Genomic DNA, 21,121 nt, shown 5'->3' on the forward strand with positions numbered 1-21,121 from the left:
TTCTTTTCATGAAAGAATCTTGAAAACCCAAAATGAGCAATTGAACACTGGAAGGAGATCAAATTGAGATTAATTTGTGACTGGCACAATATAGGGTTGCTTGGCAAGATCAGTAAAAGAGGCAGCTTTGAGGCAAGTTTAAGAAATAAAATACTTTGCTCATCCCTGTCTTTCACTGAGACATTACTGAGATCGTGACTCATCGTGAGTAAGGAGATAAAATTGAGACGCATTTGAGATCAACACAAGTACTCATAGTTGTCTCTTGGTGAGATCTTGAAAGGAGACAGCAGTGAGACTTTATTGAGAAATCGTGTCATTGGGACCATTCTCAAGACCTTCTCATGCAATGCTCACTGTGAGACTTACCGTATTTTTGGACTATAAGTCGCAGTTTTTTTCCATAGTTTGGCTGGGGGAGCGACTTATGTGTGAAATTATTAACACATTATGATGTCATTTCACATGTTATTTTGGTGTTTTGGAGTGACACTGATGGTTTGGTAAACTTGTTAGCATGTTCTTTAAGCTATAGTTATCTGAAAAACTTAATAGCTATAGCTACATTCGCGTTCTGCCTTTGGCAATGTATGTTCAATTTTATTATTGACTTTTTTATATTGAAATGAAGGCTTTTAGTTTGTGGCGCTTTCGCACTCACGTAAGGGCGCACTCACACTTGTTTACGTGAAGAAAACCACTCACACGCCAGAAGAAGACGGACAGCTACGCAGCTTGAGTGAGTGGGCGAGTTAGCGATAGAGAAACATGGCTGCGAACCTACGTTCATTGTTTATGCTTGTAAAATATCTCTACAGAGGCAACACCTGTGTGTATCATCTTTTCTGTTGTTGTTGTGTGCTTTCCACCCGCGATCGGAGCCAGTTGTGTGGTTGTTTGAACGATGTGCTAATGCTAGCGAGCGCATGCTAACCGTTTGTGTCACTGCTGTAACAGCACCTAATTATCATTTATTTATGCTGATGCGAACCTGTTTGGTATCGAGGACGAAATTGATTCCGCAAATTATACGGACGTCAAGCATCGTCATTTGGGAGTTTAGCTCGCTGTATAGCCAGGACCGAGCCGTAGCATCCTGGTGAGGACAGTATATTCGCATTTCATTGTCCATGCACTGTACACTTATTCAGCATGTTGTTCGCGATTATATTTTTATATTAAATTGCCTTTCAAGATGACAGATCTGTTCTATGTGTTGGATTTTGTCAAGTAAATGTCCCCCAAAATGCGACTTATAAGCCGGTGTGACTTATATGTTTTTTTTCTCTTCGTTGGGCATTTTATGGCTAGTGCGACTTATACTCAGGTGCGACTTGTAGTCCAAAAAATACGGTACTTCTCACGAGACAAATTTGAGAAAACTGACAAAACCATTCTGCTCTCGATTATTGCTGATTCATTTCTCTGAGATGTAAATGAGACATGAAGAAGATTCATCTTCAATTTTGCTTTGCAATGGGTGCGCTGCAAGGGTAAAGGACTTTTCACTCGGATCATGTAACATAGATGATTTGGGTAAAGCTTGTACAATAACTATAGGGCCGTTATAGAAGAAAGATGTAAGAAAAATGTAACGCGTTATGTTAGAATTTAGAGCAAAAAGTAGTTTCGTTATGTAACGTAATGAATGGAAGGGCTAGTTCCAACACTGGTCACGAGTGAGGTGTATGTGTGAACGTCTTTTTCTCACTTGCACACACACACACTACTGGATATACATTTTTATTCTGTCATAGCACCTATCTTCACTGTCACTTGATATTCCACTTGTACTTGTTTTAGTTGTATAATCCTTGTATATACCTTTTATATAGTTTTCTTTATTTCATACTTTTGACCGTATGTGTTCTGAGTTTGCTGCAATCCCTGAATTTCCCCTTTGGCATTTGATTAACCCAGGTCACTGTGAAAAAACAAATGCGGCAAACGAACTCGGGTCTTGCCAGAGAGTCTTGACGAAGGAACTCCAACCGTTGGACAGTGTCTAACAGGGCGTTCAAAGTAAAATTTACACAATTTACAAAGACTGGCGCCATGCAGCCTGCCTGTCGGGCACAATATGTGAATGGATTGTGGCTTACGTGTATGCTATGAATCTGCTAGCACTGTTATTCGTGATTTCGCAAAAGCTGGCATCACTGTACGGGACGTGTTACATGCCAAACTTGGCCAAACTTGATTTTTCAAAATCATTATCAACTGATATCATCGATCCATCCATTTTCTTTACTTTTTGTCCAGGCTGACAAGTATACGACACCCCGGACTGCTTGCCAGTCAATTGCAGACTGATATCGAAGCATTCCATTTTCTCTATGTAGGGAATCTAAGTGTAGTTTTACTGTTTTCAACATACCTAACTTTTAAAGCATATGCTCTCCAAGATCCTGAAGAAACAAAACACACCTTATACGCTTTGATTAGACTCAGAGTCAATTCCAGCAAAAATAATGTAATACGTGCTTACATTTTATGGCATGGACACAACCTAAAACCTAACCAGAGCCACGGATAGTGTACAATAATTTTTCAGGAACACTTGGGTCATTAGTCAGACTTCAAATTACGGAGAGGGTGAGGAGGTTAAAATGCTCACCATCCCTGTCAGACTATTAAACTGTCAAGATAAAAGACATTTGTTTAAGAGGGTTCTAACCCTGAAAAATAAGTCTTTGCTTAACCTTTAATTGCCTCCTTAATCAAGGACCATTGGGAGTGGCAGTAAGCGATGTTGTCATATGTCTATAAAAAAAAAACAAAAAAAAACATGCCCATTACCTCATTATCACTTTCAGATGTGTATGTTGTTTTTTCCCCAATACATTTGAGTTATTTTCTAATTGAACTTGTTTAAGTTTATTTTAGGCTTTTGAATCACTGTTGTTTTCGTCAATGATGACAAAAATATTTTACAGCTTTTTTTTTCTGTTAAAATTTTTTTAAAGATGATAACGAGGTAAAAATATGTCTTGGAAGATTAAAATATAAAAGAGACGGATTTTCGTCTGATGAGACGAGAATGCGACAAACATGATATCAGTTTTTTATTGCGGCACCACAATAGTGAAGCAACGCGACGCTTCTATTGGTGCGTTCGCAAGCGCAAAGAGTTATGCGAAACTTTTTCAAGTGGCACCATCAATGTAAATAGTTCTCGATTGCATGACATGGGATTACCTGCAAACACTAGCACTGCGCCTTCAACTCAGCCAAGATCCAAACCATCTGCATCACAGCCTTTGTCTAACCATCAGTGACAAGGAGAACAATAATTTGCAAGATAACATTAAAAATAACTGCATTTTGTTGTGGCCACCACGCGACATCTGTTACATACAGACCTCACCTATGTTGTGACGCTGTTTTCAGAATCTCAATGTCAATACACATGAGTTGTGATCAGTGCCTGATTTGTAAATCATAAGGTGCAGGAAAGCAAAGTACATATGACAGCGCAGGGATGACGAGACGAGCACAGGTCACGGAACATATGCAGAAAATGGTGCTGAAAACAACACGCAAATGCCCACTTGCCATGCTGTGGGACATACAAGCCTCAATAATAGATAATATGCATGATATAAATGTTATGACAACAATTCACAATTATTTAGGCTATACTATGCACAGCTCGGGCAATTGCCCACATAACCACTGGGCGAATTTACAGTAACGTACAGTCTAACTTGTAAAACAAAAAAACAAAAACTGAGATTACAATAAATAGCACAAACCCATTCTTTTGCTAGTTTCATCCCCCCCGTGTTCTCTGGCCCCAAAGTTCCCACCGCCTTACAAATTGTGCATCCCAAACCCAAATTTCCCTTAAGGGTATTGGCCTGTTGGCTGTTGGTGGTCCACCTGGCTGACTACTGGCGCTGTAGCTGGCCCCTACTCCGGGTGGCATTGAACCTGACCTGCTGCTGCCACGGTAGCAACTTACTGCCCCGGCTTGGCTGGCTTTCCATGAACCTGGCTAGCTGCTGTGGCGCTAGCCTCCTGCTGTACCTGGTGCTGCGCGTTAGCATGATCGCTGCAGCTGCCCTCAACACCGGTTGTTGCTTTTCTGGCTCGTTTTGAACCATCTTCCTTCATTTTGAAAAAGGTAAATGCAACTGTCTTTTTGGCATGTTGAAATACCATTTGATCCTGGCTGCTTGCTCCCCAGATTTCCAAAGTTTTTTGTTTTTGTTTGTTTTTTATAAATGTCAGCGACGTGATTTGTTGATCCAGTTTGTCAGTGTGTTAGCAGGATTAGCATATACTTATTATTATTACAGGTGTTTTGGCTCATTTCAATTTTTTTATTTATATGGACTATCATTTGTTTTATCATACATTTATTTTTTCAAATGTCATGCAGTATTCATTCATTTTCAATATGTTATGTTGTATAATTTTAGTTCTTATTCAAATATTAGTTTCTACTTGTGTTGTAGTAGGATGATTTTGAGTTGAACACGAGAAGTTCTGGTGCGCACCGCGCTGAGAATAAAGCAGTCCTGCCGTGTTGGTCCTCCTTATAGCAGAGAAGACAGCAGTTAAAGATAACAACAAGGAAGAGACTCGAACGAGACTCAAAAGTTAGGGTTACAAGTGCATTAACAAATTTTTATAAACCACATGCAATTCTTGGGATTTGTTTTGTAAATGAATTTATGCATATTATTATTTTATTTTATACTCTAATGTCAGTAATTATGCACGGTCCCTTTAAGAGACGCTGGGACTGGAGAGCTGTGAGGTAGTACGAAGCGAGTATGGGACGGGCGAGAAGCAAAAGTTAACAGTCGAATGTGGCGCCAGTCAGCTGTTATATTGTTTATTGTTTTCTTATCGTTGCCACAATAAAGTGGAGAAAGCCATCAACGACTCATCTCCTTCTTTCCCCCAATTCGGGGCAATTACAACACATTTTTGAAAAAACTTGTTTTGATATTATTATTAATTTCTATACACGAGAGGTGCCAGATCTGCCCAAATAAGTCACGGAACACAGGGAGGCCAAAATCAAGAGGTGCCGGATCTTGTTCCGGCAGGATAAGGTACAAATTAACCCCTGGCTGTGATCACTGAAAAGTGCTCGCCACAACCCTACTCCCTTTGCCACATTATTTGCCCCTTTCACACACTCCGAAATACCGGGAATATCGCAGGATTTAACCGTGCAGCAGTTGTATGTGAAAACTATTTCCCGGGTCGGCTGACACTGACTTTACATAGACATTTCAGAGGTTGCGTTTTAGTATCATGTCCGGGACTTTCCCAGGAAGTGGTGTGCGTGAAAGCAGGCGTTAAATTCCCGGGCCACACCATGATGGCTGATGACATAAATATCATGGCGGGCCGATTGTCACTTCTGCCTTCCTACTCGGCTTTTACCAATGAAGGATCACAATAAAGTATCGATTGCCATAATAGTATGTTCCATGATTGATAGCAGTAAGAGACATTTTAGTGATTCATAACTATAGACGTGTTTAGCTCTTGATGAAACTGCCTTGCCATTCTGACCAGTTTAAACCGGCCTAGGTTCCACAGGTCAACTTCAATACATTTAAGGAATCATATTGTTGCATTTTATTACTACCCAATGCTATTGCTTCATGAAATGTATTTGATGAGATAGTTATTAAGTTGTCATTATATATTTGCTTTTGTCAATTGCTGCCCGCAATGAACAAATGCTTTTGCTTATTGCTGCCCGCAACGAAGAAATGCTTTTACTTATTATTATTGTTCACAAAGAAAAAATGTTTTGTCTTGAAGAAGCCTCTTGCCTGGTCAAGGGCAGAAGAGGCCGCTTTGCTTTGCTGAAATGTGCTGACATGTATATAATTCCACCTACATGCACACACATAGCCAAACAAAGACAAGAGGTGTCGCCAGCTTGCTTTCCCTTTTTCCCTTTTAGGGCAAGACACCCGTCTGGTGTTACGGCCATCCCAAATAAAAAGCGAGATGAAGGAGGGGCTAGACAGAACGATTGCGGAAGCTGTATAGGTTCCCCCTTTCTCCCTGCAAGTTTTTCAACTAAATTGAGTGCCTTCTCTCCTTATTTTGAATAATATGATAAATGTCTACCTAAGGATTCATATTTGAACTTGACATTTAATTGGTCCTTCGAGCCGTCTTGCACAATACCTGGAGTGTCCGGAAGCGGAGAGGATATCCAGTCAAGTCCGTGCCCGTTGTGAAAAATGTACTTCTAAGAGTAACTTTACTAAGCCATACTTTTTGATTTTGCTTGAGTAGATTTGTGAAGAGCAAACGCTACTCTTACTCTGCTATTTTGGGCTACACTAGTCCTTCCCTTTTCCCTATTTCTACATATTAGATATTACTTTTTTTTTTTTTTTTTTTTTTGCCAACAGTGGCCCGACCAGTTTCACCAATGAGACTTCGCAGCAATAATCACATGACTTGATTATAACAATCTTGCTTGCACTCAAGCTTGCCGTTCTATGATCACGTCATCCTGTTCAATCGCATGGCGTCTTAAAAGCACCGTCAACAGCATTTGAAGGTGCGGATTGTAATCTCTATTTTTATTTGGCACCAATTGACCACGGAAAACCAGAGATATATTTCTTATTGTGAAACTAAAAGGATCATGTTTTATTAGAGGGCACTCATGCTGTTTGGACGAATGCGTAATTTCTGTAGATGTTTTTTTTTTTTTATCCTGACGGATTTTTTTTTAATTATTATTGGTTTAATGTGGTTATGTAATATGTTATCGTACAGTATAATAATAACAGTTTATATAGATAACTTAGTGCTGAGGGGGACAAAAATCAAACATGTTAATCAGTTACAGTTACAATTTTCAACAAGTACTTTTTTGGACTTGATTACATTATTTGTATGACTTTTACTTGAGTAATATTACTGTAAAGTAATGCTACTCAGGTAAAATCTTTGGCTACTCTAGCCACCTTTACATATAGTATAATGTATGTTGATAGCCTACTGTATGTTTGGTAAACTACAGCAACACTTTTGGTTGAACTTTGTTGCTATTTATTTACCCCTACTATGGAGTCATACATCTGCAACTGCACCCCTGATTTGCAATATCCCATTAACTTCACTATTGCAGCGGATGCTGCTCTTTCACAAGCTATGAAGAACAGCGCAGCCGGTGTGGAGGTGAACAGATCTGTTGTGTTGCTCGATGGCAGCTGGGCCTGGCACTCAGCTTGGGTGCATCCTCTCGTATCATGAATTTTGATCACCCACAACTGAAATGAAACAGAGCACCTGTGGAGTGAATTGGTTATAGGGTTAGGGTTGCTGTTGCTACTATAACGCCAATTCCAATGATAGTGGTTAGTTATGTTAAACATGAATTAAAACAGAATTCAATGATTTGAAAATCATGTTCAACCTATTTTTAATTAAATACACTACAAAAATAGGATATTTAATGTTAAAATTGATGATCTTGATTGTTTTTTTTAAATTAAATAATCAATAACTTTGAATCTTATATCTGCAACTAGTTCTAAAAGAGATGGAACAGATGGCAAAAAAAATGAAATGAGTTGAAGAATGCAGGTACTTATTGTGGAAAGGATGGTTTATACCTGATGTGTTGAACGTTCGGCGCGGAAACGAGACACATGGGGTTCATTCGGCACGTATTTTTCAGAATGTAAACTCTTTGGTGCTCCGCGCAACTCTGTGCAGCCTGCCCCCGTGGTGATACCAAATTCTCCTAGACTGCAGGGGGCACTAAAAGGTGTCTATGGCATACGGGAATAGAAAGAGAGGCTGTAGAGAGAATCCATTTCTCTGAAACATGGTAAAGCTCGTGGCTTTCATCAAGGAGGAAAAACTTCTTGATTGACGGAATTCTCCTTCCAGTTGTCTTTATCTGCCGAATCATACAAATGTTCATGGAGAAAGACGTGGTCGCATAGATGATGTCGGATGCATCAGTTAGAAACCAGCCTTTAAGATTACTTAGTCAAATACGTAAGCGGTCTACTCTGTTGCTAGCATACTTTTTTAAAGTGCGTATGACACCAAAAAGCATGCTTATTTCATATTTCACGCAGTGTTTCATGCTCCTGAATGAAATGGACCGCTTGGATGGAAGCGATCGTTTTATATATTCAGTTTTTTAATCCCGCGCCGTGAAAATGAGTGACTTCCGGTTTTAGTCTCGACTTTAGGACGAATGCGAATGTGACGTCACCTGGGTCAGCATCTCACAATACAGCATTGCTTTATCGCGTGCAGATGGACTGCGGATTCAGCTGATTTTGCGGATTAATTTGTTTATTTTTCGCATCTCGCCAGCCAAACGGCTGCATAAAATCGTTGCTGCACCAGGGAGAGGCATGTGAGCCTTTTTGGGTTTCAAAAGGTTCCCATTCACTGCGGATATTGATCAAAACAAGCCCTACTACTGTGGGACCACTGGACTTACGAGGAAGTGAGTAAACATCATATTTTGTATAATGTCAAATACCCGAAGCCAATCGACAACCCTGCCGCCGTGTGATAGGACCCGGGCTTGTTTTGTGTGATTTTTCGCTTCGAAAACACTTTGAGAGTCACTCGGTTCAGGTTAGCCTGTCGGCTAGCTGTCACGCCTCTTGTTTTTTTTACATTCTCTGAAGCCGGGGCAGGGAAATGACAAAAGCCTGACAACCTACGGTGGCATAAAATATCATTCGGGAGGTGCGACAGTAACGGTGAAGTCGACAGTTTTGACCATTATCGAGTAATTTTGCCATGTCGTACTAAATAAATAAATGTTTATCATTTCATATTCCATTTAGCACAAGACTGTTATTTGTCATGACCATACCATTTATTTAGCAATTGGGGAAAAATACTTTGATAAAAAGAATATCCTGTAAAAATCTTGGATTAGAGAGACTGAAGCACTGATATTTTGCAGCTCTCTTCGTCGCATTTTCTTCATTCTGAATAATTCCCACTCAATGGGTTGAATTCTAAATCAGATGAAACCATGACCCTGCCAATGTCATCCTCCTGTAGAGGACGCTAGAGCCCAATAGTGGTAGGCGTGGCTAAACGGCGGATTAAAAGACTCATTTGCGCTCTGCCAAATTGTTGTATATAGTCGAATCGTCTTAAAATATGATTCCAATTTACATAATAATGCTATTTAAGACTTTTTTTTATCTTGTCGTACGTACTTAAAATAGTTTCATTGAGTTAACAATGTCAAAACGATAAAATGAGTTATGATTCGATAACACTAATATAATAAGTTACTTAAAGGTACGACACAAAATTTTAGTGTTAATTGTAAATACTTTTTTTCCATCCACGCATCCTCCACCAATGCCCTGATGAGTACACAGAGCCCTGGCCTTTTATCTGAGACTGCCTCAAAAAGCCCTTTTTCTTCCCTTCAATAGAGAGTGTTCCGGGAGAACAGTCTTGGCGAACACTTGCCTGTGCAGGTCTGCACAGAGCTGTGCTTTTTCAACGAGACTCCGCCTTGTCTCTGCTTTGCAAAGCATTTTTCTAACCCACTTAAGACTTGTAACTAATCACATTTGCTGTTTTTACGTTTCTGGTGCTGATCTGATGGGCCGAACGGTCGTTGCTTTATGTTCGCGCTCGTGCAACCATGCGTACCATGCACAAGCTTAAAGTGCCTGTGACAGGATAAAAAAAATCTTAAATAGCATTATTATGTGAATTAAAATCATATTTTGAGACGATTCGAATATATACAACAATTTGGCGAAGCGCAAATAATGAGAAATGAATCTTTTAATCTGCCGTTTAGCCCTGCCAGCCATTATGGCGCCCTAGCATCCCCAGTTGGGTGATGACGTCGGCAGAGTAACGATTTCAGCTGATTTACAGTTCAGCCTTTTGAGGGGGAACATTCAGAACGAGATTAATGTGACAGAGAGCAGCAAAATGTAATCATTGTTTTAATCTCCCAATTCCAATATTTTTGCAGGATATTATTTTTATCTAAGTATTTTTTCCCCAATTACAAAATAAATGGTATGGTTATGACAAATAAGTCTTGTGCTAAATGGAATATGAAATATTTAAAATGCATTTATTCAGTACGACGGCAAAATTACTGCATAATGGCCAAAACTGCCGACTACTTAAACCTCCCGAACGGTATTTAAGCCACCGGAGTTAGTCCGGCTTTTCTCATTTCCCTGCCTCGGCTTCAGAGACGGAGGAAAGAGCATAAACAAGACAGGAGGCCTGACAGCTCGGCGACATGCTCACCCGAACCGAGCGGCTTTTCCAAGTTTTTTTCCCGCCTCTCAAAAACTAAAAATCACACAAAACTATCCCGACTCATGTCACACACGGCGGCGGGGTTGATTGTCTTCACCGAACGGCCAGCCCCTGGCGGCGAGGAAGTTTCGGCTCGTCTTTCTACTGCGACCCCGGCAGGCGAGCAAAAAAATTGAATAAATACATTGATCGCTTCCGCACACATCCAAGAGGTCCATTACATTCAGCAGCATAAACTACTGCGTGGAATATGAAATAAACATGCTTTTTTGTGTCACAGGCACTTTAACACAGGCTGCAGTTACGCGTTAGGCCAGAGGTGGCAGTTGCGAGTAAAAAAATGGATCCCCGCAAAGTCCCTCTAACAGAATTTAACTTTGAATTATGTTTACATAAAATCATATGTTAGAATGGCTAACTGGAATTTTTATTTTTCTAGCATAGAACCTGTGGATGGGCGGATGAACGGACAGACGGACGGACTTGTGTAACTGCAAAACCGTGTTACCTTACATCATAGAGAACACTTGGTCACAATGGTCACCACGTCCAACAATGGAACGCTGTTCTCGAAGCATACTCGACTAGTGTCTGGCAAAATTCTCTCATCTCAGAGCACATTGCCAGCACTTTGTAATTACGCAGAAAAATACCCATCATAAAGATAAGTCCTATCTTGACAATGACTTGTGTGAACTGTTGCCCTATGGCTTATGCTTCAAAGTACACAAAAGCCGCACAGACTCAGGGACAACTTCTTTCCAAGAGTTGTGAACACACTCAAGGGCCATAAACAAACACCCACACAATTCATACACAATACATAAAGTACCTTTAGGCTTTTTCCTATATTACTGAAGTGCAATATCTCACAAACAGATTACTCATTTACAAATATAATTTCTATTTGGTATCCCTTACACTTCTAGACATGTTAAAAGTGCTATTTTACATCTGCTGGTATTAGTTAAATTTATCCTAGCGTTTCTCACAAGAGCAATTCTTGCTAAGAATTCTACTTGGTATATTATTTTAATTGTATTCAGCATCATTTTTAGTGATTGCACATAATTTGATTTCATTTGCACAAAATACTTGTGTCAGAGCCGTGGAGACAGAGTTACTACACTCTCTGATCTCGCCGCCGATGTTCACGTGGTTCAATGTTGTAGGGCATGAGTATTTCCAAGCACAAGCAAAATGGTTTTCAAGGGAAATGACATCGGTGATTTATGGGAAAATAGAATCACATATCTGAGTACTTGTTTGATTATGTAATTGCATTATAACATAAATGTAAATGCTAGTTTTTGGTAAGGTAAGGTAAGATAAGGTAAGGTAAGGTAAGGTAGTTAGTGGTAAGGCGACAACTAAAAACTATGTAAACTCTAACGAAGAAGGGAACTTTCCCATGTTGTGGAGTTAAAAGTTTCATGTTTGTGTTGGCGTTAGCACGGGAAATCAACTTTTACATTGAAATGCAAGATGATTTAGTTTTTTTTTTTTTTTTTCACAACTAGAATACTGTTTTTCCAGAGAATGTGTAGATTTCCTTGATTCACCTCCCTGTGGTAATATATTAAAGATAAAACCATGTATAACATATTTTGTTCAGTCACATTGACGTATAAAAACACTTTTGTTTCCCAAAAAGTTTGAGTTTGTGGTCATGACTTTTAAATTCTTTTTTTCCCACTTTTCTTGACTGTTGTACTCTCTAATGCTTATATATTTGTGTGCGTGTGTGTGTGTGTGTGTACATTTTCCTTTATAGACTTAGTTTGACCTGAAATGCAAAGAAATGACTTATAACAAATACTTCCTGCATAGATAGAATTTTGAATATAGCCTATAATTTTAGCAAAACCAAACGTGTACCTATTTAGAGGCATTTTTCATTCAGTTTGGACCCAAGCAACACAAATAAAATACAATATAAAATATCTATATACAATACAATAGAAGACAGGAACAAAATTTTATTATCTTCCTGAACATGGTATAATGTCTAACAATAAAAACTTATCACCCTTTGATAAAGAAAATAATATTTTTTTATTGAACAATTGATGAAAATTGTTTCCTGGTTCATTGTTTACACCTAACATTTTTTAGATCAGTGGCCTGTGATGGTTGGTTGTGCAGCATGGTTTCCCCAAGGACCAAGAGCAGCAGAAAAAATGGATGGCAATGGTCAGCCGTCAACACATGAAATAAAAGGCTTTTTTTTGTTTGTTTTTTGCTACTTAAAATGGGCTTAGTCCACACAGCCAGCAGTCACCATCAGCAGGCACCAGCAGCTGTCCCCAGCAGAAGCAGCAGCATGAAGTGGGTCATGAACATCTAACCTAAAAAAAATATTACAATAAATTAGTTTTCTATAATAAATGTGTGTCTATTATTTGTTGACATCACTTTTCAATCTATACACATCTCTAAAATGTAATCATGTCAAACATTTTGGTATAAAGAATACAGGTTGTTATGCATTGACTTGGTACTCTTCCATTAGGGTGATACCTTTGTTCAAAACTTAAAAAATCGAGCTGATAATCACGTGAAAGTCAGTCGTCTACCAATACTGTACTCACAAATAGAGATGAGTGTGTACGTCACAAAGGGCCTCTGACAGAATTGACAATTTAAAAAAGGTAGTGACTTAATCACTTTATCCCTGGCAAACCCTCCCCAGTTAGCAGAGTCACCTTAAAAAGTGGGAGAAAATCGCTCGTCATCCAAGGTAAAATGTATGTATGCATGTATTCCGTATTTTCGAACTATAAGTCGCACCTGAGTATAACTCGCACCAGCCATAAAATGCCCAACAAAGAGGAAAAAAACATATATAAGTCGCACCGGAGTATAAGTCGCATTTTGGGGGGAAATTTTCTTGATAAAATCCAACACATAGAACAGATATGTCATCTTGGAAGGCAATTTAAAATAAAAATACCAATAGAGAACGACATGCTGAATAAGTGATGATGCATGATGCATGAACAACGAAATGTGAACATGGCCGGTATGTTAACATAACATAGCTATTAAGAGATATTCAGATAAATATAACATAAAGAAAATGCTAACAAGTTTACCAAACCATCAGTGTCACTCCAAAACACCAAAATAACATGTCAAATGATATAATAATGAGTTAATAATTTCACACATTAGTCGCTCAAGAGTATAAGTCGCACCCCAAGCCAAACTATGAAAAAAACTGTGACTTATAGTCCGAAAAATACCGTAATTACGCCGCGCACATACAAATAAAGCTCAACATATACAGTGCCTTGCAAAAGTATTCGGCCCCCTTGAATCTTGCAACCTTTCGCCACATTTCAGGCTTCAAACATAAAGATATGAAATTTAATTTTTTTGTCAAGAATCAACAACAAGTGGGACACAATCGTGAAGTGGAACAACATTTATTGGATAATTTAAACTTTTTTAACAAATAAAAAACTGAAAAGTGGGGCGTGCAATATTATTCGGCCCCTTTACTTTCAGTGCAGCAAACTCACTCCAGAAGTTCAGTGAGGATCTCTGAATGATCCAATGTTGTCCTAAATGATGATGATGATGATAAAGAGAATCCACCTGTGTGTAATCAAGTCTCCGTATAAATGCACCTGCTCTGTGATAGTCTCAGGGTTCTGTTTAAAGTGCAGAGAGCATTATGAAAACCAAGGAACACACCAGGCAGGTCCGAGATACTGTTGTGGAGAAGTTTAAAGCCGGATTTGGATACAAAAAGATTTCCCAAGCTTTAAACATCTCAAGGAGCACTGTGCAAGCCATCATATTGAAATGGAAGGAGCATCAGACCACTGCAAATCTACCAAGACCCGGCCATCCTTCCAAACTTTCTTCTCAAACAAGGAGAAAACTGATCAGAGATGCAGCCAAGAGGCCCATGATCACTCTGGATGAACTGCAGAGATCTACAGCTGAGGTGGGAGAGTCTGTCCATAGGACAACAATCAGTCGTACACTGCACAAATCTGGCCTTTATGGAAGATTGGCAAGAAGAAAGCCATTTCTCAAAGATATCCATAAAAAGTCTCGTTTAAAGTTTGCCACAAGCCACCTGGGAGACATACCAAACATGTGGAAGAAGGTGCTCTGGTCAGATGAAACCAAAATTGAACTTTTTGGCCACAATGCAAAACGATATGTTTGGCGTAAAAAGCAACACAGCTCATCTCCCTGAACACACCATCCCCACTGTCAAACATGGTGGTGGCAGCATCATGGTTTGGGCCTTCTTTTCTTCAGCAGGGACAGGGAAGATGGTTAAAATTGACGGGAAGATGAATGCAGCCAAATACAGGAACATTCTGGAAGAAAACCTGTTGGTATCTGCACAAGACCTGAGACTGGGACGGAGATTTATCTTCCAACAGGACAATGATCCAAAACATAAAGCCAAATCTACAATGGAATGGTTCAAAAATAAACGTATCCAGGTGTTAGAATGGCCAAGTCAAAGTCCAGACCTGAATCCAATCGAGAATCTGTGGAAAGAGCTGAAGACTGCTGTTCACAAACACTCTCCATCCAACCTCACTGAGCTCGAGCTGTTTTGCAAGGAAGAATGGGCAAGAATGTCAGTCTCTCGATGTGCAAAACTGATAGAAACATACCCCAAGCGACTTGCAGCTGTAATAGGAGCAAAAGGTGGCACTACAAAGTATTAACGCAAGGGGGCCGAATAATATTGCACGCCCCACTTTTCAGTTTTTTATTTGTTAAAAAAGTTTAAATTATCCAATAAATTTTGTTCCACTTCATGATTGTGTCCCACTTGTTGTTGATTCTTGACAAAAAATTAAAATTTTATATCTTTATGTTTGAAGCCTGAAATGTGGCGAAAGGTTGCAAGGTTCAAGGGGGCCGAATACTTTTGCAAGGCACTGTACATCATAAAGTGCCTCTGATAGAATACAGACTGTTGAAAACTCAAAAGGAATCGTCTTTTTTCATCAACTTACCTCCAAATATGCTTGTGACCAGTCATTCATATGAATGCGGTCCGCCCTTGTCGAAGCGATGTTTGGAACTACCCAAGGCTCCACTACGGAAGTACCCAGAAGTAAACTCGTATAATGGATCCCTATGGGAGTTTCGCAACCCTGTTTTCCATGGCTCTGGGGTGGGCAAATTATTCCACAAAAGGCCGCATTGGGTGCGGGTTTTCATTCCAACCTATCAAGAGGACACCTTTACACCAATCTGATGTCTTACTAATGCAGTCAGTTGCTTGCAGTCAGGTGCTTCTTGTTCCCGCAGAAACCCACTGGTTGAGACAGAGGAGTGGACATAGAGCCCTTTATTCCATTCATCATAGCTCTAATGGTACATTTATTCATTAAGTCTGCTCTTTATCACTTTTTTTTTAAAGAAAAGGTCATACACATGCATTACATCTCATTATTTCCCCCCTTTACGCACTAACAATCTGACATACATTACCTCATTGATTAGCCAGAGGGAGGAATCACATCTTTGACATTAACCCTTTGATGTACAACACATGTACGCCGTTTCTAAAGTACAACATGGGTAAAATTTTTTGAAAAATGACCCACATATATTTCCCATGTTATTTCAAATAACATGCTTGCTTTCTTCACTTGATCTTTTGAAATCCATTCATTTTATGATTGAAGTTCTCCCACTTGAAAATATTAGAGAGCCCTGTAATTGTCAACATTGGTAAACCTCAACCATGAGAGACAGAATGTGGAGGAAAAAAAAACACCAGAAAAATCACATTGTTTGATTTTTGAAGAATTTATTTGCAAATCATGGTGGGAAATAAGTATTTGGTCAGTACAAAAAGTTTATCTCAATACTTTGTTATGTACCCTTTGTTGGCAATAACTTAGGCCAAACGTTTTCTGTAACTCTTCAAAAGTTTTTCACAGACTGTTGCTGTATTTTGGCCCATTCCTCCATGCAGATCTCCTGTAGAGCAGTGATGTTTTGGGGGTGTCGTTGGGCAACACAGACTTTCAACTCCCTCCACAGATTTTCTATGGGGTTGAGATCCGGAGACTGGCTATGCCACTCCAGGACCTTGAAATGCTTCTTATGAAGCCACTCCTTTGTTGCCCTGGCTGTGTGCTTGGGATCATTGTCATGCTAAAAGACCCAGTCACATCTCATCTTCAATGCCCTTGCTGATGGAAGGAGATTTTCATGCAAAATCTCTCGATACATGGCCTCATTCATTTTTTCCCTTTACACAGATCAGTCGTCCTGGTCCCTTTGCAGAAAAACAGCCCCAAAGCATGATGTCCCCCCCCCCCATGCTTCACAGTGGATATGGTGTTCTTCGGATGCATTTCAGTATTCTTTCTTCTCCAAACACGAGAACCTGTGTTTCTACCAAAAAGTTATATGTTGGTTTCATCTGACATAACACATTCTCCCAGTCCTCTTCTGGATCATCCAAATGCTCACTAGCGAACCGCAGACGGGCCTGGAGGTGTACTTTCTTCAGCAGGGGGGACACGTCTGGCAGTGCAGGATTTGAGTCCCTAGATGTGCATTGTGTTACTGATAGTAGCCTTTGTCACTGTGGTCCCAGCTCTCCGTAGGTCATTCACTAGGTCCCCCCGTGTGGTTCTGGGATTTTTGCTCACCGTTCATGTTATCATTTTGACGCCACGGGGTGAGATCTTGCATGGAGCCCCAGATCGAGGGAGATTATCAGTGGTCTAGTATGTCTTTCATTTTCTAATAATTGTTCCCACAGTTGATTTCTTTACACCAAGCGTTTTACCTATTGTAGATTCAGTCTTCCCAGCCTGGTGCAGGTCTACAATTTTGTCTCTGGTGTCCTTTGACAGCTCTTTGGTCTTGGCCATAGTGGAGTTTGGAGTGTGACTGACTGAAGTTCTGGACAGGTGTCTTTTATACCGATAATGAGTTAAAACAGGTGCCATTAATACAGGTAATGAGTGGAGCCTCGTTAGACCTCGTTAGAAGAAGTTTGACCTCTTTGACAGCCAGATATCTTGCTTGTTAATAGGTGACCAAATACTTGTTTTCCACTCTAATTTGGAAATAAATTCTTTAAAAATCAAACGATGTGATTTTCTTTTTTTTTTCTTTTTTCCACATTCTGTCCCTCATGGTTGAGTTTTACCCATGTTGACAATTACAGACCTCTCTAATCTTTTCAAGTAGGAGAACTTGCACAATTTGTGGTTGACTAAATACTTATTTGCCCCACTGTCCCTTAAGTACCTTGTGTTTAATTACGACTGATCATTGCGTCCATTTTTCTTTTCATACATTATCATTAAAAATTGTTTTTATTTTACAACATATAGTTTCCACACATGGGTCCAAAATGACCTATTCTTCCGGGACATATAGTTTACACACATGGGTCCAAAATGACCTATTTTTCCGGGACTGGTTTAATATGTAATTGCTTAATACTATTCTAATAATTTGTTTCAAATAAGTAGAATAGAAAATGAATGAATAAATAATTACTTGGGCAGTGAGGGGGAGGGACCTAATTCTTTATTTAATATTTGCAACATGTATATTGTCATTTTGGCACACATACTGACGCTGACAGAGGACGCAGCTATTAAACAGTACCATATCTGTAATTTCAACTGAAAACTGGTCTAATGTGAGCCAACAATAAAACATACAACAACACATCAGAATGTTAAGCCTTTTGTATTCTGCCATGAGTAGGGATGGGAATCGAGAACCGGTTCCTAAAAAGGAGGATTTTTAAAAAAATCTCTATTAGAAAAATGTTTCAGTAAAATGTTACGCATTCTTGTCTATTTGCCACAGTTACATTTTGCCACGGTTAACATCAAGGCTTTGGGCCTCTTTTGACATCGTTGTGAGTTTGTAAGGTTGTGACTTCTGATTAAACTACATGCCAATCCAAATGTTTGTTCTTCTTTTTCACCAAATTAGAATCAATCAAGAATCGAATCGTTAAGCAATATCGATAATGGAATCGGAATCGTAAAAATCCTCTCTATTACCAGAGGAGTCTCCTTCATGTAGGAGAGCTGGATTCACAGACACACCCATGACAAGATCTTGACCGTGTGGAAAATATTCTGGGTCATTATCATCAGAAATGTCATATTCAGAATCAGGACCAATTGCCTCTTCATCATCCCTGCCTTGCTCTTCTTGCAGCATTGCTAAAGTCACCTTAGCAGTAAATCTACAAACAGCCATACTTTGGATGAAAAAGGGGGGGGGGGGGGGGGGGAATCAATCAATATACATATAAATACAAGCACACGCACATACATGTTTTGTGTTGACTTGGTTAGGTAGCATGGCTACCCACAACAGTGCTAAATGGGTCATTTTTTATAGGGTGCCACTTGTGTCCCGAGTTTAAATTAAGATGTATTTTCTCTAAAGTTGGACAAATTCTCATTGAACTTATTTTTGTGTATATTATCAATTGACGTCTATTATAGATTTAAGGGTACAGGCTCCTAAATTCAATGTTTAAATTTAAAAAAAAAAAAAAAAAAACTCTGGAAAGGTAGTTAGGAAATTTTGCTGTGTCCCCAGTGTGTTTCAATTAAATTCAGTCTGTAAAATAACTTTTATTATTTTACTATTATTAGTTTTTTAAAAAAATCGATACAATAATTTATGATTTTATTGTGCTGGATAAACTGTCTTTAACTGTGTGTTGTTTTCAAATTAAAATATATTATTTGAGTGAAAAAATAATACGTTTTCTGTTCATCCCCAGTGTTCACTCTGTTAAATTGTGTTAGTGTAACTTTAAGAAAATTCCCCATTCATTGATGACATCACTCTTCTGCAGTAATACCACAGCAGTGGCGTGAAATTCGACTGTGGCCAACATTTATATTTTTTTTATAAAATAAAATTAAAAATCAAATTTTGCAGTTATATGACGTATGTTCAGTGTCATTGATCATCACATATCCACTCTGTTAACGCTGAAAAGAAAAGAAATTGATTGAATACTTTCCAAAGTTTTATTTGTTATAGATTTTTCATCAAGTAAGTAAGTCATGTTAGCTATTATACTAGCAAAGCTAGGCTGAGGGCTAACTTTAGCACAAAATTTCCACTATGCTCGTGTCAACTCAGTTATACGTCCAAATGGCACCCTAAAAAAAATACTACAATGTTTCGCTAACAAACTCCATTGGTTAGTTCACTACAATATAATTAGCTCACCAAAATAAAATATTTCAACAGCTATTTAGCTGACAGGTAGCATATACATAGTAGGGCCTACAGTAAATACTTGTATGTACTCAGTCAAGGTAATCTAAACCTCATCAAATATATTGGATGGCAAAGAAGAAAATGTTTCACGCAGTTTTCATATTGAATGGAAGTGGGTTGTTTCTGACCAATTTGTCTTAACTTGATGGGCAAATACAGAAACTGCGTTTGTTCGTTATAAGGAAAAAAATAAAATGATTTGTGCTGAGCAAAACCAAGATATTTACTGTACTCCATACCTGACTTTATAATTGATTAAAAAAATAATAATAATAATACAGGTAGTCACCAGGTTATGACATACTCGACTTTACGACGCCAGTCTCGTCCGCCATTCTGTCTCTGGTCGTTTGTGTTTTTTTTTTTTTTTTTTTTTGGGGGGGGGACATAAACAGTACCTTATTGTACCTCACAGTATATTATTTTTTAGTCTACTTCATTAATATGATGTGTTCTGTCCTGACAAAACATGACGTTGTTCAGCTTTACAAACCACAAACAAGGCAATTGTGCATTTTGAAACTTTTTACTTCCTTCACTTTTGACAATTTGTAAAGCTCTAACACACATAAGTACACTTACTGTATGTTCAAAACGACACGCATTTTAACAATAAAACAGTTGATGTGTTCAAACATCTATCTAGTCTGATCAATATGTAAACTTAAATTAGCCTAATTTGCCTAACAGAAGTCCACAAGCTTAAATGCTACAAATGCTAAAGTATTTACAATTCTCATAGCAAATCGCTCACACGTACAGTAACTCCACAAACTGCAGCTCTAAACTTAATTACAAATGCATTAACAAACATGTATTGGCGGAATCAACTTACAGTACAACCTTATATGGTCCAAACCAGAGGGCAGCCATAGACTTCATAATATATTGACAGAATATATTGATTCATATACTGAAGAATTCAGGGATTTAAGCATTTATTCACAAGAATTTTAAACGGAAAAAGCTCTTTGTTTACATATGGCGGCCACTAATTTGCTTACTGACTGGCATCATAGTTCGCAATATTTACGTAAAATAAATGCTAACTGCGCGTTGTTTTTTTTTTTTTTTTTTGCTTTTAACCAAGACTCAAGACTGTTTTACGTCCATATCTATAAAGAATACAGGGATTTAAGCATTTATTCACAAGGATTTCCAACGGAAAAAGCTCTTTGACAGTGAAATGGCAGCTGCTAATTTGCTTCCTAACAAGCATCATAGTGCGCAATTTTCACATAGAATAAATGCTAACTGCACTTTTTTTTTTTTGCTATTCGAGCCTGTTTTACGTCCATACCTATAAAGAATTCAGGGATTTAAGCATTTATTCACAAGAATTTTCAACGGAAAAATCTCTTTGTCTGTGTTTCCACTCGGTCAGCTTTGCCGGAGATAAGCCCCCTATGAATCGGCCCTGCCCCCCCGTGTCCCGTCAATACATTATGAAGTCTATGGCGCAGCTATCCTCTATCAATGTCAGACATCTGAGTCTGCTCCTCAGTCACTCAAGGTGAAAGTCCAGCCAGACCAACCGCTGCCACCGGAGGGTAGTGTATCCTCCATC

This window comes from Corythoichthys intestinalis, chromosome 5 (genome assembly GCF_030265065.1).
Source record: "Corythoichthys intestinalis isolate RoL2023-P3 chromosome 5, ASM3026506v1, whole genome shotgun sequence".
In the NCBI taxonomy this organism is placed as follows: Eukaryota; Metazoa; Chordata; class Actinopteri; order Syngnathiformes; family Syngnathidae; genus Corythoichthys; species Corythoichthys intestinalis.